Here is a 22029-nt window from a genome sequence, read left to right as displayed (position 1 = left end):
ACCTCACCCATATTTACTCTGGTAGCTGAGCACCATCTCAATAAGGTGAGCAGCTCATTTTTGTATTGTCTTTCCTAATGGGAGCCTTTAGGCATCAGTTCATGTTTATGCAAGACACTGTAGAAGAGCTCAAAGAATTCAAGTTCTAGTTGATTCAGGTAATAGAGAGCCTTGATATCATCTGCTGCATCTAAGATTCATTGGTTGCTGTGGCCCAACATTTCAGAAGAGTTTCGGGTACCATTTTAGATCACTGGGACAGAGCATTCCTATATATCTGAAGCATCCAGTATAGCTCCAGTTTCAACCTATGCATCTAAGTATCATTATAATATGAACTAAGACGTTAGATGCTTTTCGCCTTTTTTCCATCCTTTGTCTCTTGTTTTATGAATACTAGCTCTTTGTGGAAGAGGAAGTCTTTCTCTTGAGTGTTTATCAGCCTTTCATTTTGTTCTTACAGCTTCTGCTCCCAGTCTCTGTAATGGAAATGCTTATACCTGCTGTGAGCAAGGGAGCCAACAATCAGACATCCCATACTAGGAGGCTAATAGCAGGAAATTAGCACAAAGGAAAATGTCATCCTAAATGACCATATAACTGTCAGATAGTGGCAGAGGAGGACTGCTGGAACCAATAAAATGCACTCTGCTGCAGTAGAGAAAGATGCTCAAAAATTATATATTTGTCCACAAAGGAAATTTTTACCCTGCATTGATGAAACCAGCAGTTACAAAAGGAAATCTTAACGCTTTCAAACACATACCATCTCCTATTTTTACCCTCATTTTCCATGTAAACAAGTAGCTCCCTAAAAAAAACAACACTGTGGGATTCATCAGCTTAAGTGCCTACAAGCTGTGCAGTCCTTGAGGCCCATCCCAGCTCCGTGGTGATACAAGACTCCTCAAATGCAACTCAATCCCTGGGTTTTGTCACCTGATACTTTTTGCTTCCCCTTTACTTTTTGCTTCCCCTTTAATTGAACGTTGCCTTGTTCTTTTATAGCTCAAGAGGGTAAACAGGAACACCCCCTGACTTTCTCTATCCCATTCATTAATTTGTATAGCTCTTAGTCATCTGCTCTCTAACAAAGTAGTCCTATTCTTTTCAGTCTCTTCCTGAGGGAAGTCTGTCCGTGCTTAATTATTTTTGTTGCCTGTTCTCAACCCCCCTGTGTTTCTGCTGTCTCCTTTGTCATGGCAAACTGCAGTTGGTAGTCCTGATTGTAGGGCTGACAATTCACACTGACAATTCACACTATGCTGACTAGTTGTGCAAGACATTCAAGTTAGGGGAAGAGAAACTCCACATATCTTGTGTAACTAACCAAAACCATGCAAATTACTACTGAATATGCAACTAGGACTGCTCTGCTTCCTGCAGAAAAGAAAAAAAAAAAAAAAGGATGGGAACTTCTTGGTAGGCTTTTGTGTGCATCCTGCTTCAAAGCCAAGAAGAGCTGAGGCTGTGGGAAGAAGTAGGGGTGCCCCACAGGAAATTTAAACACAGCCTGAGACAGGGTGCCTCACTCTCTAGGCCTCCTGCTTGTCCTATTTCAGTGTCGTGGTTGTCACCTCCCAGTCCCCATGACTTAGACCTCCCACTGTAGCCTCTCCATCCCCACACCCCCCTGACTCCCAGCCTTGACACCACAGCAGCCTCTACCACTCTCAGCAAACAGCCCCAGAAAAGCCCCTCTCTTTCATTCTGCCAGAGACCCTTCTCTACTCACACATCCCCTCTCAGCCCATCCCCATGACTTAGGCATCCCACCCCTGACCCCCCTCTCCTCCCTCCTCTGATCTGCCTCCACCTAGAGACAGTGGAGGGCTCAGTCAGGTTGCACGTCCATAGGGGGAGGATGCTGCTCCTCCGACAGACTTTGCCCTGTGGAGGGCAGACGTCAGGGCTGACAGGGCTCGTTACCACAACCGAGCACAAGCCTGGCCTGCTTTTCCCACGTAAACAATTTTCAGTCCTTGCTCTGAAAGAAACGATTAGGACATCAGCCATACTTCTCAAAAAATCTCCCTCAATGGCACCTGAAAAGAGATGAAAAGGACATGTCCAATGAAAAGCAGGAGCTATTGAAGCCCTCAAAACTGGGCTTCATTCCCCTTTTTTTTCCCCTTTTTTCTAAAAGCAGCTGTGAGTTATTATCTGACTGAATGGCAAACGCGATGCTCTGTCCTGCTGTTGAGACCAAACACAGGCGGAAAGCACAAGCTGTTCACAAAAGATCATCAGCCCATGAGTGACTTGCGGGGAAAAAATGTGAGTGATTTTCAGCAGTGAGGCAGCCTTGGGTGTTGATTATTGGCACCCACAGCGAGACAGCCACGGGAGGGGGAGGCTTTCCTGTGAACCAGTAACAGGCTGGTATGTCCCACATAAGCTGGTTAAATAACACAGTATTGACTCTGCCCCTTGGCTGGGCATCTTAGGTAAGAGTGAATTATGAAATCCCCAACCCAATATTACCCTCTGACATTTGCTTTTGAAGAAGTTACCACAGAAACCTCAAAAGCAGGTTTCAGCGAGACATATGTAGGGCTTTGGTCCTGCACTGGCCCTGTGCAAGAAAGCATATTTTATCCCTCCTGAGGCCCCAGTGCTCCACAGGGGTCCTTGTCCCAAAGGCAGAACTGCCTCCTCTCCCTGGAAACCCCCATGGGATGCAGCGAGAGCATAGACCCCTGTAGGGTCTTGTGGGGCAAGGTAGGAAGTCAGTCTGAGAAAAGAGCTGGTTGAATATTCATAGGAACCACTGCACATGTTTACAAACCCCAACCCAGATCTGGGTATCTGGCTGATGAATAAGGATGGCAGCAGATGGCTGTAGGGGTTCCCATCTTCACCTCCAAGCCCTGCCCCTGCTTCAAGACAGCTCAGCTGCTAGTGTGGCAGTAATTGAAACAGTGCAAATTATAGCTTGGTGTATTAAAGACAGCCAAAGCCAGTGCCAGTTTTTCTGTTAATATTACTGGTCTGCGAACCATGCTGGTTCAACAGCTGCCTCCCAAACAGCTGAGCCACCTTCACAGCGCGAATGAAAACTTCCGAGAGAGAGGTGGGGCAGACAGCCGGCGGCAGGAATCACCACAGCCATCTCCGGGTAAGTCATCATTGCCCATGAATCAGAGGCCTTACAAAGTGGATCCGAGGCGGGATGTAAAATATTACACATAGCTCTAATAACTCTGGGTTTTTTTGGGCCTCATGATGTATGGCATTCCCCCATGGCACAGACTAAATCCATGACTGCATGCTTTCTAAGAAGCTTAGGAAGTGATTGTATAAAATTAGTATTAACTAGTTTCACTATTATTAACTGGAAAATTAAAGCTTTCAACACCAAGCTATTCAAGGTGGTTGCTACACAAATGCTCTGTAATGCCCTCATCAACAATAACCATCATTAAGGCTGCTCCTTAAAAGCTGGGGAAAAATGCATAATCTGTTGTATTATAATCCACTTTCCTAGAGCAGCCATGAATTTAAAAATCTATTAAGAATGGCGTGTACAGGAAGCAATTTCCTGTAAGATCACAGAACGGCTCTGCCATAAATAGAGCAAACCCTATCAGTTAAGTTGCAAAGAGTAATCAGACATATCCTGTCCTGGATTCATAAAATCAATTTATCTGTTTGGCTGACTTTGCTTCACTCTTCATATTACAGTTTGTGGTTCCAATGTACCAGGATACTTAAGGAAACCAAAAACCATGAAGGATGTTTCTTTCCTTTGCACCACATTTTGGTCATCTTAAAAATTGTGCATCTTATTCTCCCCTTTTCTCTTATTTCTTGAGGTCCTCAGCATTTACAGATTTCAGATCCATTGCATTACTTTTAGCCAGGAAGACAATCACAGATTCCCCCTCCTGGGCCTGCTAAGACAAACCAAAGGAAAAGGCTAATATCATTGCCAGCAGAGCAAAGTGCTGCCACTGGAATAAGGGGCAGCAGCTGCTGCTGTGTTGGAGTCTCAAAGAGTTGTCCACGTGCAAGAGGAGAAAAAGAGGGTGAAAGTACCCCAGGGCTGCAATGGGACAGCAAGCTGCCAGCCAGACCACAGTGCTTTTTATCTGAATAGAGCACAGTGGAGAGGGTCATCTTGCATCAGACCTGGAAGGTCAGTAAATAACTGGTTTCCCTATTTTGCAGATGAGAAAGTGGGGACCAAATTATTTAAGGCCATCCAGTGGGTCAGTGGTAGCACCAGGACTGTTTTACTCACAGCCTCTGAGCTGTACACAGAGTTTTCTAGAATCCTGTATTCTACATACAGCATTCACAATAATATTATAAGGCTCAAGACATCAAGAACAAAGAACAGTGCATATTTTCTGCTCTAATGGGTCCTTGATCTCCTTCTTTGCTAGTATCCACAAGAAAGGAACAGGGGGGAAAAGGGGAAAGGAGAAGTCTAAAATGCCCTCTAAGGTTCAGATTCTTGTAATTATTTGGGTTGGCAAAAATTTTGTTGGACAACCCCATGTTCACATGCTGAACATGGAGGCAGTAAGTTCTCAAAGGCAAGGCAGTCTGCCAGGGACCCAGAGAAGGTTTTAGTGGGTGAAGCTCTATGTTCAGCAGAAATTAATTGGATGTGAGATGTTTTAAATGAGAAGTTTCTGTCTGATTCCATGTCAGAAGGACACACCTATGTGCTCCCAGAATTGTTAGTCAGGAGTTGTTCCTTGCGTGAAGCTCCCAAACCAGCCTTTTCCCATTAAAACAAAAAAACCCCCAACAACAACAACAACAAAAATTAAAGAAAACCACCTAGTCATACAGTTATAGTTCTCAGATTCAGATTTCTGAGATTTCTGAGTCAAGAGGAATGGGATGGCCCTCAATTTAAACGCCCGTGTGCCACAGTGATGCTCCGTCAGTGTATGTGCAATATTCACTAGCCACCTTCTAGACAACACCAACAAGCTTTCTCCAAATGCATTTTATAGGAGTCCTGGTCCTAGCTGTCTTCCAAAGATGCTGCGTATACCCCAGAATGGCAAATCTGAGAGTCCTGTGAAGTGCCACCTTGAACAGAGGCTGTGACACATCCCATATGTCAGCCCTTGCACATTTCTACCTGTGTTCACCTGCAGAAACCAAGGCATCAGGACTTTTTCCGATTGCCTCGGCACAGTCCTTCCCTCTTCCCTCTACTCAGTGCAAAGCATTTTCCCTGAATATCCTGGCCTAGATTTTGCCATCAAATATCTTAGTGCCAGCTTACTGTTGATGGAGCATGGTCTGTTCTTTCATAAGAAGAGCTTTAAGTAAATCTCCTATGTGAAAACACAGGATTCAGCAAGCAGGAAAAATCAGATTTTTCAAGAGCCTTTGCTGTTTTTTTCATGAAAATTAGCAGCAAAAGTCCTATTAAACTTGAGGAGAACACTGTAGCCCCTGCTAAGCTACTTTAAAAATCCTGTCTGTATTGACTAAAATCTACAGTCTTATTCCAAACAAAAATCAGTTCCATGCAAGAGGCTCAAAAGAACTAGACTATGAAAAATCCATAAATTAGCTCATAGGCTAATCAGGTCTTCAAAGTAATTCTTATTTGTTTCCTTGGAAATGAAAAACAGCCAGAAGAAAAAGTCTTCAAGCTCATGAAAGTGTTCTCTCTATAGCTACATGAAAAAGATCTGAGGATTTAAGCAAACGATGAGTGCTCAGTAATAACCTCTTCAAAGTATGCCCTTTATGCTAATGTCCTTGATTGTGATAGTTGGAGGAATAATAAAATTATACAGACTAAAATTCACCCATTCAAGTGGTGCCTGCTTGAAGCTAATTCACTGCATGGAGGTCAAATTCGAGCCACTGTAAAACTGACAACCAGACAGTGCTACAGTTGGCAGGAAACCCTGCTAATGTTTTTAAAATACATTGTTGATGCTTTTCTTTTGGTTTTCATAGGTTTCTTCTTTTCCTGTTCAGATGGTAAAAAGAAGAGGATTAGGCAATTTGGAGGACTGGAGCTTTAGTCTGCCAAATTTAATCCAGTATAAACCCCTACTTTCCCAAGGAGACATCCAATAACTGGTCAGTGGCCACTGTGAAGTGAGTTGGTGGGAGAATTTTAAGGAAGTTTCTTGGGAGACGATTGTCTCAAAGGATTTTAAAAGGTCAGACTATGACGGATTGTCCCACTATAGACATCACTGGGATTAATGCACTCTGGTTTAGATCTGTATTTCCCTTCATATTTCCACATCCTACAGAACTGATACCATAACATCTAATCTCAGGCACGCTGGCACAGAAGCTTTCTATTTTGGTCTGGATTTTTCTACATGACAGGCAGAAATTGGGCCCATTTAAAAAAAGCAACCCACCTTCTGTTATTTTGCTAATTGGTTATTTTCTCAGATTCCCTGGTAGTTAAAGAAGCTGGTGGTTTTACTGGAGTATGAGCTCTTTCCACTTAATAGGCAAACAAGAAGGTTTTAAATATATTTTATTTTTAATATTTTCAGCCCTGTCTAGTGTAAAATAAAAACAGTCCTCATTCCTCCATCCCACCAAGGTTGAGGGTATTCCCAAATAAGCCTTCCTCTATACAAGCATTTGTAAGTGGCTACCTCCTGATATCCCTAACCAAAACCTGACCTGAGAATTGGACCACCCTACCCCTCTACCCGACGTTGTTATCAGGACATTCTGAAATTGCTTCCTCAGCAAATCATCTTACTATCTCTTTTGTCAGAGAGCATGACTGCCCACTTAGGTAGTCCTAACTACATCTTCCCAGAAAGTCTTGCAGCAGCGAAATGTCCCAGCTTCCCTCCGGTGACTGCAGCTCCGAGGTCTCCCTAGCATAAAAAGGCCAAACCCCACAGCAGAAAGCCCAAAGTTACTTGCTCTCAAAGGGGACATTGATCGCTCACATCACAGATGCGCTTTCACAGTGCGTTTCCCAGAGAAATACTCTCTTTAGGATTTCTGATGCCATTGCTCAGTCAGCTTGGAGGTCCTTGTGGCTGATTAAATAAAACTACAGCGTGAGCTCCCACCCACAAGCGGCTCTAGGAAAGTAAAATTAACTTCCCCAGTCACCTTTGCCATCTCTCGAGAGGCTTTTAGGAACGTGGAGTCACTCATACTTTTCTCTTTGATTGGAAAACAATAGCGAGACATCTGATAGTCCCCTGTATGGTTACAAAGAGGAAAATAAGCAAGTCTAATCCGTGCATCAGGAATTCGGTCGGCCCTCTTATTGCAGTCCCCCTTATTTAAGGGGTGACTCGAGGAAGCCTGGCCATCGCCAGGGCACTCGCACCCTCACGTTGGCTTCCCAGAGGCCACCCTTCCCAGGTGACCTCCTCCGGCCCCGAGAAGCAGCGTGGCACGGCCGGCCCCGGGGGAGCCGCCCCGCACGGAGCCCGCAGCCTTGCGGCGCCGGCTCTGCGCTGCCACCGTGCGTCCGCCCCGGCTGCCGCAGCCCCCCGCAGCCAGGCTCGTGCGGGGCAGCGGTGCGGGACCCGCAGCCTCCGCCGCTCGCGGAGCGGGGCTCTGCCCCTGGCGCCATGGGCACCTACCCCATCCTGCAGCGACCGTGCACAGGAGCAGGACGGAGGACGTCCCACCCTGAGACATCTTCTAACCTGCTGACTGGGACAGCCACGTGGGAGATGCGGGTTCAGACCTCCGCTGGTAGAGAAAGAGATGGAGGTCGTGCGTCTCACGTTCTGGCTGAGTGTCTTAGCCACGGGAATATCTGGATGCAACTTTTAGGGCGAAGTTCTGATTTTGCACATGTGCTCTGGGATGCCTTTTGGGTCAGGTGCTAGGTGACAAATAGGAGCAGGAGGGATTGTGCATCAGGTAGTGGTGTAGGCACTCCTCTACGCAAAGCAAAGCAGAAACAGAAACAAAGCAGATGTGCCTAGAAGCAGAGATATTAGGGACTGCCAGAACTGTGTTGGTGAAAACCTGATGCCTGCTAGCTTTATGCACCTCCTAATTTGTAGTAGATTAGTTTGCTTAATGTCTGGGCTTGCTCTTCTCTAGGGGTGAGACTTCAATGCTCAAGCCTTTCTGTGAATTTGTCTTGACTATAATTAAATGGCGGGTGTACTGAGAGCGTAATACCAACATCTGGGAGAGTCACGTTCCAGTCCCTGCTCCACATAATATTTTTTAATGTAAAACAGAAGCCCACCATCCAGAGGCATTCATAATGATTCACAAAGTCCCAGCTGACATGAAGTTGCATGCATATTCCAGTGCTCCACCGCCAGCCAAAAGCAGATCTGAACTCTGGCCTCCCACATGCCGTAAGTGTTCCCAACACTCTCATCCCCTCCAGACAGGAGGGGATTTGGTCTTATATGGTGTTTTCAGAGTCAGACTGGACCATCACAGCAAGACAGGTGGAAGTACACCTACCTTGTGAATCTCATTAAGGAAGAAGCAAACCATGGCCTGCTTTCTCCACAAAGTTATCCAGAGATACAAATGTAGAAGTAATGAAGCAACGGAGACATTCCTGGCAGAAATGGCAGTGCCCAGAAACAAAAAAAGAGAGAGGTATTTTGATGGTCTAAGTTGTCAATTGGACATTTAAATCCTCCTTTCAAACCTATTTCCATCCTTCTAGGTCATGCGGACCCTAGGTGTACTTCTACTTACAGCAGTTCAGCACTTTTCTGCACTACCTGTGTTTGTTTAGTAGAAGCAACGCAATATTGATATTGTTGTCTCCATACATCACCCTTGCCTCCATACATCACCCTTGCAAGAAATGGAGCTGCCTACAAATGAGGTCTAGAAACAGGTAAATAAACTATTAAACCCATTAAATGCATCGATATAAATGCATGTAGTCAGGCAGGACAATTAGATTCAAGGCATCATTATATTCTGCACTTCAGACACAAACATAAGTGCTGGATCCTGCCTGGAAAAGGTAACAAGATGAAATGGAAAGTGGTTATTGGGTTGAGGGGTACTATTCCTTAACATATTACACAATTACTTTATTTCCTGGGGCATTATAATTAACACCACAGTCCTGCCCACAGAGGTAAATACCTCCAGGACAGAGCTGAGGGCCATCACCAGAGTAGCACGGGGAGAATAACTTGTGCTATACTCCCTGGGGGACTTAAGGACATTTTTTATATGCATTAGACTTTGACCTGTGTTTCCTGTCAAAATCCAGTGAATGTGGAGCAACAACATTGGGACCAGCAGAGTGTTCAGAAATGCCCAACAACATATTCAGAGCTGTTAATCCACTTCTATTCTTCTTAAAGTGACACGGGTGTAGGAGAGGAGGGAAAGTAGCAAAACCACAGTGTCTTCTCCCTATGCCTTTTTGATCTCTCCTCAGCTCCTGCTCAGCCATGGCAGATAAGATCTAGAGATACAATCCTAGCAGAGGGGCAGACCAACAAGAGAGCATGTGATATCTGGGTGAAAAGTTTCTTGCACCGTGGGATGGTAAGGAGCAGGCTATGTTTTGAAAGCAGACTCTTTGACACAGGGTCTTGCATTTCATCTTGCTGTCACGCTGTGTTACCACACCACATCACACTGTGTGACATAACCGACAAACCCTGTTGTAACATGCCTTAGTATGTGTCATGGGAAGGCAACCTGCTGCTTGATGCTTGTAAGGGCACTTCAGGAAAAAGGCAATCCTGCTACTTCCCCACACCCAGAAGTGTACCAGAAGCAAAGTTGAACATAAAGAGCTGCTCTCTTCCTGCCTGTCCATAATCAGCTCCAAGCAGTCATCACTTGTCCCCCAGAACATTTCAGAAATTCCAGAATATATAGTGATATAAAGCCACTGAAATGGAGTAACGTCCCATGAAGAAAGAGGCTGACTGTTGAAACCTAGTATTTCACATCCAAGTAGGAGGAGGTATGATAGAGCACACCACAGCAGAGTCCTGGCGGAGAACATCAGTAAGGAGAAATGAACTTTTCAGCGCTGACTCAAGGCATTTCAGTGTTGTCTTCCACTGAAGTTTGCTTCACTAACCCTCTTCGTGCCTTGCCATCTTCACAATAGTGATATCAGTTGGGAAGTGATACCACGTAACTACTCAGAATCTGAGAACTTCACACTTTTCTTTTTGCTGCATTCCCCAGGAATTACCAGTTGCCTCACTTTGTGGATGTCCCCACAGATGACATTTAAGCAAGCACTCTCCTGATTTATTTTGTCCCCAGGGGATTTCTAACCTATGTGGACTATGTCTGTGGATAATGAAATATATTGTCATACCACAAATTAAACACATTAAACTAAATGACTGTCTCTCGCACTCTTTCTCACTTTGTGAACTTCTAACCATGTATCATTGTCCCTGACATCTTCAATACCACAGACTCACCTTAAATTCAGAGAAGTAAACTCTGTCCCACAGCTCAATAAGCAGCATTTTAGAAAGCTTCTTTTTAATTCACCAAGCAGGTCATTCACCCCTGGGTGCCAGCTCAGCAAAATCGTGAGATGCTCCCTTGCATCTTGGCATAGAGGTGGATTTCATCCAGCAAGAAAAATTTGCTTCCCCAGCAAACATAATTTGTCTGTGAGCCTTGTAAGCAAAGAGTCGAGTTGTTTCTCTTCTCAACATCCCCCAAAGCATTTTTTTGCCAACAAGAGGTATTAGGGAGAAAACATCACTCTGTGCAATGTGATGTAGAGGCCTCCCTGGTGCCCACCTGTCCCACCAAAGGCATCATGGTGCACAGGCGGGAGCCTCTGGTCTGTAACACACTCATTGCAGAAGACTGAAATATTCACACCTTTAAGTGTTTATAATTTGGGGTGAAAAAATAGAGCAAGATACATGTCAAATTGTCCCACCCAACCTGAATTGCAATGCAGTGGGTTCCGCCTCGCACGGTTGTATGTGTCCTCCAGTGTTTGTGGCCTTGTACCTCTGCTTTCTTGCTGAATTTCCTCAGCAGGCCATACAGCGTGATCACGACAGAGCTGTTGGCAGCCTGCCTCGAGCAGCACGCAGGGGCCGTACAAAGCCAGCAAACCCCCGGGTGCTTTCATCAGGTGCTGAGAGTCCTTCGGTGCACCAAGGCAGGCATTTCACTGTGCAGGAGCAGCCCAGCGTGGCATCAGTGCGAGCGGCATGGGGAGGAGAGCAGCTCACCCTCTGTGTACGTGGCAGCCACCTAGGCGAACGGCTGCGGGCAGTGTGATTAGTAAGAGCTGGGATGTGCAGCTATCTTGATGACAGAAGCAGATTGGATTGCAATATGGGTTACTGTTTGCATATTTGCAAGGAGAAAGGACAATGGTAAATGTTTCCAGGGACAGATGGACAGGACCACAGCCCCAGCTGTGTAACAAAGGCACCTTCAGGAGCCCCAGGACGCTGCAGCCATGGGCAGGCAATGGAGGAGAGGCGTACTGAGGGTTAAGGCTCGGAGGCAGCAGGGCTGACGGTGTTGCCAGGCCAAAGGCTGGCTGGCAGCAGTGGGACTCTACAGCCGGAACCCTTCTCAGATGCGGGGCTGCGATGTGGGCCAGCCAGGGCCCCCCCATCCGACACTGCTGCCACCACGGGCCACAGACACGAGGCGAGGGCCAGGATGGTGGGCGGCACTTGGCCCACAGGACTTGACAGGCACGCATGGGATGGAGACACAGTCACCGGGGCCGAGCGACCACCTGCCTTCAGGAGCGGGACCAGGACTGACATCTGCAGAAAAAGAAATCTCTGGCTCCTGGCAGGTGGCCTGCCCTCCTTGTGCTGCACTCTTGTTGGATCACCTCAGAGAAAATGGCTGAGTGCCTTGGCGGGCGCCCCGGCAGGACAGCAAATGGCGAGCACGGGTGGTTCACCCGCCGTGCCAGACGGCTCTCCCTCCCCACCGGCACCTGCCCTGCTCCGCAGCACGGGCACCAGCGGCCTCCGCTCCCCAGTGACCCCCTGACACCATTTTTAAGGTTTTAATCCCAGCTAACCGTCCCAGCTCCAGAGTAAAATCCTCCTGGATGACAGAACCCTTTTGGGGCCCACAGGCTCCCACTTCCCCCCAAAAGCACCCAGCTTCGTCCCCAGCCCAGACCCTCTCAGCCACCACCCGCCTGCCTCGCACAGCCCCACTTTCCTCCCCAGGCTGCGCCTCCGATGGGCTGTTTTGGAGGAGGAACAGGAGCAGATTGCCTTTAATTACATTGCTAAGTCTTTGTTTCCACGGTTTTGTCCTTGTGTAGCTCCTACCACCAATCCCCAGTCCCTACAGGGCCCAGGCTGCTATAATTAGTGTTAGGTAAGATTAAGATAAAGAGTAGCTAACTAGCTAATTTATCAGGGAACCAAGAAGGAATACACCGTGAATGTTGATGCGCATTACAGTTAAGGTCTATCTATCATTCCTCACATCTTCACCATCTTTAGTATTTTGGGGATTTGTTAGAGCAGCAATTTCAACAAACTTGTTCACTGGGCATTTGAGACGCTCATCTCTAAAAGCACTGAAGCAACACTTGTGCTTTTCCATTCTATTTCTCAGCGGCCTTTATGCAATGTATTGCCCAGCTTTTAGAGACAGCAAGGCACAGAGGAAAGGGTTGGAGAGGAGTTCCTTTTCATGGAATTTAAAATCTTGAGGTTTCTTAAAAATTATAGAAATGAAAATGATTCAAGCAAATGTACAGATGGTCAGAGGGGAGCAGAAGGTTCGCAGCTGGAGAAATTTTATTGAATGTACATGTTATATCAGACACTGCATCAATACATATCAATGCCCAGATAGTCCCAGAGCCCCAGCCCTCTCACCCAGAAGCCCATGAACAAAAATTCACTAAATGTCCAATGCTTTGACACTAGTACAGTTACTTATTTTAGTAAAGATACATGCACACTCTATTGCATTGTTGTTATCGTATTTCTACCTCATACTTAGATATAAAATATTTTGTGTTCCCTGTGGCTATGCACGTACGTCTTAAAAGCAGAATATTTTACAACATTGCTGTACAGTGTTTTCACAAATAGATGTATTATTAGTAATAAAATATCCTACTCCAATTTACATTCAAGCATCTTTTGCTTCTGGCTCGGGAAGCACACTTGCAGTGACTTCACAACCTCTTAAACTCTATAAATACAGCTATACATCTTCCTTAGAAAAAAAACAATCTGTGATGATTTATGGGTAACTCTCTCTGTTAATCCTAATAATAGGGTTAGGAGAAGCAATGCGCAACCTACTTTAACCTTTAGATTTAAGGATCTTCAGAGTGTGCCCTTCTGCTGCTCTTCAGCACAAAGGCAAATGGGCAGTGAAAGAGGAGCAGCACACTTGGCCAACCAAAGCCAGAACTGCCAGATGAAAAACAGGAAACCAATCCGGTTTAAGAGCAACAGCAAACTGTAAATATGCATCTCGAAGGAAACACGTTCTCAATCTGCAATGTTCTGAGCATACACCCTTATGCTTCACCAATGCCTGGAGGAGGACAGCGACATTGTAAAACTAACTCCAAGCAATCTCATCTTCTGAGCTACAGCCTAGCAGCCATATAAATAGTGCAACAATGACATTCCTCCGTCCCTCACCACTGAGTCACTGTTTCCCACTTTTTAGCTGGGAATGGACACACAGTCTCTTCTGACCCTGTATTCTATGGTTCCCTGACCCCTTTAATGCCTGCACAACCCTTACAGTAATATGGAAGGGACCAAGCATAGCCTTTGCATGAAAGTGAGTCTCTCATCTGTCTCCGTACCTGTCTGTCCCAGCTAATGTCATTTCTGCTTCCCAGTCCCCATCATTTACTAGCCTCACGCCTGCTTCTTGCTGCATGAGCTAGACTCCCTGGCTGGAGTCCGTCTCCGTAATGCACTGCAGTCATCAAATTGCCATGATGCATCCTGTCAGTGTAGACAGCACGGAGACAACAGTGTGGTAAGTAAGGGTAATGTAATGCGGCCACGGGGCCAAGAGCCCCAAGAGGAGACGAGACTGGAAGCACAGGAAGCCTTCTTCATGAGGCATTAGAGATACTCACGCAGCCACACTGATTAATATAGCCGCTCCCAAAATGAAATCTGCCATCTCAAGGTCAGTGTGAATGGAAAAGCACACCAGGGTAAAACTCCCAGCTTGCTCAGATTGAAAGAAGAAAAAAAGGAATGCAGAGCAGAGGGAAGCAAGCAGTAATCGCAATGAAGATTATAGAGGAACTTAATAAGGATTACTGCCTGTCATGTAGTAAAGAGGGTAGCTTTTCCTCTCTCTTTTCCTTTTTTAATTCTTTCTAAAGAAACAGCCTAGGCTGATAATTCTGCAGATGGGCACTGAACAATGAACTGATCTCAGTTCAGGAAGAAGATCTTGTTACACATGGCAAGACATGCAGACAGAAGAAATTTCAAATGCCTCTGCAGGAAAATTGGACAAATGGTATGTGGAGTACAGAAGTTGCCTCAAATAGGGGCCTCTAAGTGTTACAGCTGGCCTTGAAGGCAAAGGGAAGACACTTAAATAATGTACAGACAAAGGAAGGAAAGGAGTAATACAGCAGGTGAGGATCTGGACATGTTTTTGCCTCTAGACTCCTGGCAGGGACATTTTTAATGGTCTGTGGGGGTGAGGTATTTTGCAGGAAGTCCAAGGAGGCTACAGGAATTGGTAATTGCTTGCAGTAGATTTGTTTCAGTGAGTGCTGTGGTTTTGCTACACCTCTGTAGATCAAGCCCCGTCACGTTTCTGAGTGACACCAGCTCATGGAGCTCTCTAAATGCAGTGGTTATTATTAGCACCCATGCACCATAGATGTTCAAGCTTTAACTGCTCAGGCCCAGCCTTTGGGAAGAAACAGCCTGTGTTTAGCTGTGTACATTTGCAATGATTCATGAGATTGTCTGCAATCGCTGTAAAAATAGTACTTACGCAACTCAGGAGCTACTACTGAAATCCTGACATTATTGGGTCTTCCCCTCTTAGTCAGACTCATTTCAATTAATTTCCATGCCGCCAACAGAACTTCATACAGAAAAGGCATAAACCTGAAAGAGGAACTGGGGGAGTTAGGAAATGCAGCAAAAGGGGATGATCATTTCTTTGCAATTGTGATGAGGAAAGATTGCAGCTGTTATTCCCCCTGTAGAAGTGAAATGTGCAAACTCAACGAAAAAAAGGAGACAAATCTGTAGAGACCTTTTTTTTTTTATTTTGCCGAGCTGATGTTTTTCTTTATTTTTAAACTGAGCAGCTAAGGCATGGCTGGAAGGTATGAAGGAACATACTGTTTTCCACCCATTTTCTACCAACACTGTCCAATCCTTTCTCCATTTCTATCTGGGCCCAGCTCTGCACTTTTTGCTATATTCGCAGCCTAGCGCGTGTCAGCTCAACAGCACGCTGATGAGGACCACTTGAAAGATGGCTCAGAGCACACATAAGCACATGGGATTTAGCCCTTTCACACATAAGCAACCTGCCAGACTTCATCCACCAAGCCATGGTTCACACACGGGGCCCTTGTCCCCCACGCCTTGGGTGTTTTCCTGGCCCAGGCCCTACACTTGCACCACACAACCGCAAACACAGACAGAGGAGAAACCTGGGCGTCTGGACAGGGACAAGGTCTTCTTTCAGTGTTCACAGCTACCCTTAAAAAACTTCCAGAGTAGAACCTGTAGGGCCAGATGATGAGCCCCTTTCCTATATTGGCAAAAAAACTACAACTGCTGCTAGACCTGTTGAACCCATGAGTGTTGTCTGGTGCAGGAGCAGCTCCCTAATATGAGGAACACACAGGGTAGCCCACAGGAACATACAGGGTAGCCCACAGGCCCAGGCCATCAGGACAGGGGCACATTTGTCACAAGAATTCTGTGGATTCCTGTTCACCCCCATATTAACTCAAACCTGTGCTCTTATGTATCCATGGAGTTACACTGGTGCAAAAGTTCCGTCTCAGCACTGCAGATTGGACTGGATTTGTTCCTGGTTTCTTTTCATCTGTAATACATCTGAAACTGGTAGAGGTCTCTGCATTTGGCACACTGGAAAACAAGACTTTTGGACTGGACTATGTCAAAATGCCTATTTGCTGGGGCTGGGGTGGAATATCATTTGTGCATGCAGGAGTACTAGATGAAGGCCTTCAGAAAGTTCTTGCCATAAAGTTTGTCATGCACAGTGAAGGAAACCCAAATGACAAACTGCTTTGTAGAAATCAAGACTGAAGGAATACTGTTCAACTTCGCATTCGCAGCAAGGCAGGCATGCGAAATGGAATTGAAAAACAAGTGGATGTACCTGGGCTTTGTACAATAATAATATATGGTACATAAGCCAAATACGGGTTTCTTAACACAGTTGGTGACTGATCTAATGCCTGCTTGAATCTCACTACAGTCCTGCTGAGGCTGCTAGATTATTTCTTTGCTTTCTCACTCTGGGATTCTTCCTAATTCTTCATCCTGGAATGGAAATGGGATTTCAAAGCTCAAGGTGCTCAACACAAGCAAAAGCAGTGTTGGCTTCCCAGTAGGTTAAATACAACTTATACCTCACTGGGCCAACAGTTTGCCTCTTCAGGGTTACATGGTAGAGGATGCAAAGACACACATAGGTTTTGTAGAGAAACAATAGCATAGCAATCAAGCACATATACTCAACACACTGGAAGAATCTTCACCTGTAACTCTGAGATGCCTGTTAGGCCTCCAGGTGTTATGAAAAGGAGCACTCACAGAGACGCAGTCAGGGCAGAGCATTGAGTTGAAATGTAAACACAGAAAGGAGATTCTTAGGGCCATCGTGTCAGGCCGGGCACCTTTTATATGAGCAGTGTTTCAAAACAATTTACAAGATTAGATCACAGCCTCTCAGAGTGCATGATCAGGCAGCAGTGCAAAAAGCATAGCCCATGGATCCCAGGAACCTGCTTGAAACAATGAGAGACAGCAGAGAGCATTCAGGTGTCAAAGAGATAGGTAGGACATAGGAAGAAAAGCTCTTTCCTAGTGTTTCCTGTCCTTTCTAGCAATGTGATGCAACGTTATGTTAGTTAAGGACATTGGTATAATCTAGCTCCAAAACGCGTATTTGCTTCCTCTCCACAGACCAGAGACAAGAGGTGTAGCAGGTCAACGTTCTTCTTACTCAGCTCTCTGTGTCTCCTGATACTGAAACAGAGAGATGTCCTTCAGAGAGATGTCCCCTCTACCCATTCAATCTGGTCTCTAATGCCAACAGAGGTTGTGATTTGCATATAGACAGCTTTCTACTGGAAAAACGCCCTTTCTTCTAGAGCAGAGAGCAACCTTCAGTTGGTGATTAATGATCCGTATTTTCTGTAGTCAGCCAGCACTCAATGCAATGGTGCCATACGGGCACAACCATTCAGAGGTCATGTTTTTCTTTCCCACAACTGGACTTCCGCAAGCAAGACCCCTCATCTGAACAAATCTTAAAAAAAAAAAAAAGGCCTCAGGATTGCAGAAGAAAAAAGAGAAGACCAAGAAGAACAGGAAGGATGACAGGGAGGGATACAGATTAAGAAACATCTGGACAGCTTAATGTGAAAATACTCCCACATGTGAGACAAAGTGACAGAAAGGAAAGTATAAATCTCGCTTGTGCCCCACTTGATTCTCAATGTAACAGCCTGGCTGAGCTCTCTCTTTTCCAGAATACAATCATGGACACTTAGTTCATGGCAATCAAAAAGGCCAAAAGTATCCAGAAGTAATCAAAACCTGAAGTAGCTGAAGAAAGTACAAGATACTGGGTTTTCTCTGCACACAGGGAAGCTTAGGTAAGGAGCAGGCATTCACTGAGAGATCCATTGCCCCAGATGCAGGGACTCCTCTGAGCGTTGAGTGCTTCCTTTCCACTCTGCTCCCGAGAAGCATTCCCACTGATTCAACAGTCAGAAGCAAGCCTGGAATTTCCATGTGGTTTGGGTCCTCGTTGCATGACCTTCTTGCTTCAAATCCCATTGTCAGAAAGCTTTCTCCTGAAATCCATCTTCATATTCCCTTTCTCTAACTGTCTGCCATCCTCTCATGCTGCACATTTTCCTTTGGTCACGGGAACTAAAAATTGTGTTTGCCCACCAATCGTATTAGCCTTCTTTTAAAGCCGGAGTCATCACTCTCACCAAGCAACTCAAGCATGGGGAGCTCAGGGCAGTGGGAAAGAGAAGCTGAGGTGTTCATGGCACAGCAGTGAGCTGTACCACTGGGAACCACATAGTACTGGAGGGCCCTAATGAAATGCATTGGCAGCAGTATAAACCATTGTCTCTCTGATTACAAAATGGCTGTGTTGAAATGACTGCCAGGCCCTGCTAAAACACCAAGCTCTTATATACCACTTGTCAGCCATCATTTTCAAAGCATTTTCAGAGGGCGGGAAATGATTTATGCAAGGTCACTGAATAGAAGCAAAATTAAACCCCTCTGTGCCTGAGTCATCTGCCAGCATCCTAACCACTGAGATACTCCAGGAAACCCTGGCTTCTTTGTCATGTTAGCCATCCACAGGGCAGGGTATAGCAACAGCGGTAGCAACAGCTATACAGCTGAGATTTACTTAGACAGAGTTATCAGGACAATTTTAAGTGGTGCAGCTCTGAAGCACTACATGTGAGAAAAAGATCTTCTTTTCATATGTGGCAAAGCAATGCAAATCACAGCATAATTTTTCTCTGGAATCTATGGAACAGAGGTGCTCAGGAAGGCCATACTAATATCACATTTATGCTTAAAGTCGTCAAAGCAGGAAACGAATAATTTGTGAGGTAGGAGAAAAACTGCAGACTCTACAGTTCCGCGTGGTTAATGATCTTTCCATGACCTTTCAGTTTTGCACCTCATCTTTTATCTAAACTATCTATTTAGAGCCACAGGGCTTTGTATGAAGCACATGTCTGGATCCATTTTGTTACAGCATTTCAAGATTAAAGTGAGAGTTTTAGGTAAGGAAGCTAGAAGGAGAGGCACTTAATGTTTGTCTCTAAGCAGTGTTACAGAGCTAAGCAGGAAGTCCGCACAGTAAGGCACAAAGGAGACTGGGGATAAGACTCCAGTCTTTGGCTTGCCAAGTAGCATCAGGTCAGCCACTTCATCACTCAGCTTTTGGTACTTTGCTAAGCTGGGAAAATGGTTACCTCAGCTCCCTGTACTGTCAATAAAAAGAGGTAATAATGCTGAATTACTATCTAAACTCAGGAGCTATGGACAACTTAGGGTAACATCTCTATCAGCTGTAGGGACACCCACTACTAAAGTTGGGTGGCCTGGCTTCATTCCTTCTGTGTCCAAGGTCACCCCTCCTGAGTCCCTCCATTTGTTTGACAGAAGGATTGGGCACCTTAAAATAGCTCAAGATACCAAAAACTATTCTCTTAGAGGAACACACTGAAAGACTGAACTGGACAGGATTAAAAAAACCAGCCAACTACACTTTCAGTCAATCTGCATAATTTTCAGAAGTGAGGAGCACTGGAAAGCTCTCTTTAATCTGCAGGGTATTTGCACATCACGTCACTTAGCAGGAGCCAGAAGCCCAGGCTGAGGAGATCACTTTGAACATCTCCTTGGGAAACAGCTTGGCCCAGCATCCTAGCACGTTCACTCCCACTGCACAGCTGGCACTGGAGTGCTGTGTGTCACTCCCTTGGTTTGCTGGAGCCATAAACTCATCCCATTCAGTCTTCTGGGAACTGTTTCGCCATTAAAAATGTAAATAATAGTAGCTAAAAAACTAACCCATAAAAAGCTTTGAAGTTTGCTTACAAACAAAATACCATCATAAACTCTCTCAATCATGTTTGTGCTAAAATATTGACTTTTCAGGAAGGTAAATATTTCTCCATTGCTCATTGCATAGAAGCTTGTTCCTGCTGTTTATTCACATGCCAAGGCCAGTAAGTACGGCTGCAGTGTATAAAATCCCAGTTTAGAGGCTGCACTACAGTTCCCAGCCTATTCCCCAAGAAGTTACCCAGTGGCAATACTTTCATTAACTTTGGGGAGAGCCAGGTTTTATTTGCCTGCCTGTAGTGCTACTCAGTGCCTTAAAGCATGCTCCAAATGCTATTGTGGTCTTTAGGAAGACCTCTTTTGCAAACAGACTGCTGATCTCTCTTGTGTCCTGTTGCTGGACTCCAGTGCCTTGCACATGTCCTTCTACAAAGTTTGAATCATTTGTTTCTCTGAGGTAACAATCAATTGCAGATGATATTTGCAGCTGAGTCACTTCTAGCAAGGGCAAAAGGTAACGCCTGTTTGTGCAAATGTAAGCCATATCCCTTCTTGGGCCTGTGCCATTTGACTATGGAGGGTGATAATTTTACCCATCCTCATTTCCCTTACATCTCATTCAGGTTTTATTTTGCATGCTTTGTTTACAGAACAAAGGAATCCTGTCTTTTTTTTTTTTTTTTTCATTCCTGTGACTATGCCTCAGAGTAGCCATCTCAAACACTGGACAAGTTTATGTAAAGTGCAGCTATCGATGCAGAGGAATAACCTCTCCTATCTGCCCTAGGAGAAAAGAAAATATTTCCCTGGAAACAGGAAAAATAAACCAACCTATTGTATTTCCCTGACAGAGTCACCTCCATATCCTCCGACTCACCTCATTCATTTCCAGCCTCCCAAACATCCTCCCTCTCTGCTAAGCCAGGAAAAGAAGGGCCACCACAGCACTGAACTCAGGCCATTCCCAGGCATGGAGAAGATGGACCAAACCTGACCTTCTGCAGTGGAAATCCAATGCTCAGCCAGAAGATCACTGGGGCCTGAGGTCACAACCTTATTACAAGAATGAGGAAAAGCTCCTGCAGCAGACAAGCTTGCACATCTAGTTGAGGCAGACAGGGAAGAGAGCTACACAGCCGTGTAACTGCTAACCTCACATGATGGCAGACACGTGCCTACTGTGAGCAGGCTTAGCAGTGTGGAAGCATAGATAGATCTTACTTGGCCAAATCCTTCCTCTTCCCTCTCCTGCCCTCAGCATTTCTGCAGCTGGAGGGATGGGGTAGCTCAACCCAAAGAAATGACAGGACTCAGCTAAAGGTATATTCTAGGTCAGTGGTGGAGGTATGACTTGAATCAGCCTTCTGGATCCCAGGGTAATGTTCTACACACAGGAAGGTTTTCTTGTCCTGCTTTTTTTTCTTTTTACGTTCTTTTTGCCTTTTCTCCTTTACCCATGCCCTCTCCAATCCCCATCCTCACCATTTCTCCAGACACCTTACCTCTGCTCACAGCCCCAGCAGGAGTTTCTGATAATTCTCTTTGCCTAGTCCAGATATAGAGGATTTTGGGAAAAGTGAGTCAGATTGACTATAGTGGACTAGACTCAAAACTCTAATGCAGACACCTGCCCAACCCTGCCTGCTTTCCTGCCAGGCAGAAAAATTAATTCAGAGGTAGTTCCTGTCCAGATGCAGTGGCAGTTGTGTGGGAGAGACAGATGGGCTGAAAATAAGGAGATCCATACCTTAATTCTCTATTTTTTCAGACCGCAGTCAGGAAATTAATCTGATTCCTGAACTTCCCCACATGGCAATTCCCTCCTTCCCCACACACTGACACACCTTTATATAGTGACAGACTTCGTGCTTACAAGCAAGGGAAGACTGATCTGGGATATGAAGGTCAGGGGCACTATTGACTGCAGTGACCATAAGGTGGTGGAATACAGGACCCTGAGAGGAGGGAGCAGGGCAAAAAGCAAGATCACAACCTGGACTTCAGGTACAGGTTGCAGGTACATCAGCAGCAAAAGGAAGATGAGGGGAAATGTAGGCCTGGTGTTGAATGGGGCAGGGGACCTGGTGAAAAGGACATGGAAAAGGCCAAGGTACTCGATGCCCTCTTCACCTTACCCTTTACTGGTAAGACCTGCCCTCAGGAATGCCAAGGCCCTGAGATTAGAGGGAAAGTCTGGAGCATGCAATACTTACCATTGGTGGGTCAGGACCATGTTAGGGAATTTAAAGCGAACATACACAGGTCCATGGGACCTGCTGGGATGCACCCACGAGTGCTGAGG

The sequence above is a fragment of the Pelecanus crispus genome, chromosome 2, assembly GCF_030463565.1.
Source record: "Pelecanus crispus isolate bPelCri1 chromosome 2, bPelCri1.pri, whole genome shotgun sequence".
NCBI classification, from domain to species: domain Eukaryota; kingdom Metazoa; phylum Chordata; class Aves; order Pelecaniformes; family Pelecanidae; genus Pelecanus; species Pelecanus crispus.
Note: the sequence above shows the minus strand (reverse complement) of the source record.